This window comes from Priapulus caudatus, unplaced genomic scaffold (genome assembly GCF_000485595.1).
Source record: "Priapulus caudatus unplaced genomic scaffold, Priapulus_caudatus-5.0.1 Scaffold1062, whole genome shotgun sequence".
Taxonomy (NCBI): domain Eukaryota; kingdom Metazoa; phylum Priapulida; class Priapulimorpha; order Priapulimorphida; family Priapulidae; genus Priapulus; species Priapulus caudatus.
In genome coordinates, this window is record NW_014578123.1 from 91,943 (window position 1) to 94,189 (window position 2,247).

Sequence of the window (2,247 nt, forward strand, 5' to 3'; positions counted from 1 at the left end):
CGTTCCACCGTGAATTACAAACGCCTCTCTCTCCCGGACAATCACAACAGTAATGTGATTCGTCATTACGCGTCTGGACGTGGCACCCTTACCCCCCTCCCTCCCCTAGCGGCAACCAACGTAGTGAAACATCTACACACACACACAAGCACTCACACACACGCACGCACGCACGTAAGCACACACGCACACACTCACGCACGAACGCACACAATCTTACACACACGCGAACACGCGTTTTCCCCTAGACCTTAAAACTACACGTGCACACGTGGCGCCATCTGCGGCCGCCAACGAGAAACACGAGCACGCCTCTCTCTCGGCATGCGCCCCCGAATAGAGATGCGTGAGACAGAATGGCGAGCACATGAGGAATAGAGTGACAGGCAAGCCTGAGACACGAATCCCTACATACTCCTGCTGTGACAGACGTTGCCTATAGCAACACAACCACGCCCCCAACATGCGCGGTCCCGGGGAACCGCCAGTCGCTGTAGTAAAACGCGACCTTCCCCTACCATCTCGAAAACGACGCGCACAACACAACCGCGGGAAATATACAACCAGATTATTTTAAAAATACTTACGAAACAAGCGCACGATTATAATATGACACGGGTTATACGTTATGTATGTATGCGTGTATACACACATATATATATATAATGTATATGTATATATATTATATAGAAACTTGGTACCCTGCTTGGTGGGCCACTCCCCCACGTGCGAGCTCGCGCCGCGCTCCTCTGTAAAATCGTTGCGGACGCGTGCCGCCAGGGGGCACTCAACCGTCTACAAAAAGTCGTCGCGACTTCAAAAATACTATGTACAAGCTCGAGCCGCCGCCGCCGCCGCCGCTCCCTATAGGGGGCGTGGAGGGCAGCCTGCCTGCCTCCGTCTCACGCCGAATTAATTTGTGACGTGAATTGATCACCCGGCCGTGGCGGCAGCCCGTCGAATGAGATGTCGACAATGTCGGGGCGTTTCGTTAGCGCGTTAATTACGGCGTTCGTTAGCGCGCCGGCCCGTGATGAAGACCGTATAATCATGGGCGAATCTCGGCGCACGGGAGTTTATTTGCGAACGACTGACGCGCGCGCGTCGATTTATATTCCGTACTTATGTTAAAAGGGTGTTTAAAAAAAAAAACGAAAAGATTTTAGCGTTGAGATTTTTGCGAAACACGCCGCGTCTTAAAATTATAGCCCCTTTTCCGTTAGAAATTGTGTTAAAAACTCAAACTACTGTATTAAGACTATTTTCGAGTCTAGACTGAGGAATACAACAGCCTACGGTTAAACACTACTCCAACTGTGAAACTAGGGCAAGAAAACTATGCACATAACTCAAGCGCCCCCTCACCACGAATAGAAGGGGGCGCCACCATAAACTCTAAACGACACACGAACGTCTCTCTCCGTCTGAACTACGCCAACAGATCTTCGTTCCTTATGTAATAACGTAAAATCGCGCGATACACGATTACGCGATAGATGGCGCCACATAGAAACCAGACGCGCGAACGGCAAACTTGAGATCGTGAGTACGGACATTACGAGAAAAAAAGCGTCTGCGCGTGGCGCCACCTACACGCCCCGGCGGTCGGACTAACGGCCCGACCGCTGACGTGAAGAAAATCGCGAATCCAGGCGAACGAGTTACGACCGACAAACTTTCGGCGGAAAAACGCCGTCGGAGGACGTCAGAATCTGAATCGTCTCGCAGCATCCCAGCGTCCTGCGTCGCTACGCATCCGACGACGTTCCACGCCATCGTCCTGACGGTGGTCCCTCGGCCGTGGGTCGAGACTGCCGCCGCGACGGTGAGATTGCTCCTCCTCTGCTGCGTGGAGAAAGGACGGGCGGCCGTCTAAGCGCGTGTCATCCGGCGGGTGGCGGGAGGTTTTCGCGGCGACGGCTCTCCGCTCTCTGGTCGCCATCTGCCGTCGTAATCTCTCGCACTCGCTCGCTCACCGCACGATCGCTGTACACGACACTGGCCACTCTGCACCAGTGCGACGATAGCTGGCACTAGTGCGACAATAACTGGCACTAGTGCAACATTGCATGCACGCACGGTACTAGTGCGACGATAGCTGGCACTAGTGCGACACTGTGTGCGCGCACGCTACTAGTGCGACGATAGCTGGCACTAGTGCGACACTGCGTGCGCGCACGGTACTAGTGCGACGGTAGCTGGCACTAGTGCGACACTGCGTGCGCGCACGGTACTAGTGCGACGGTA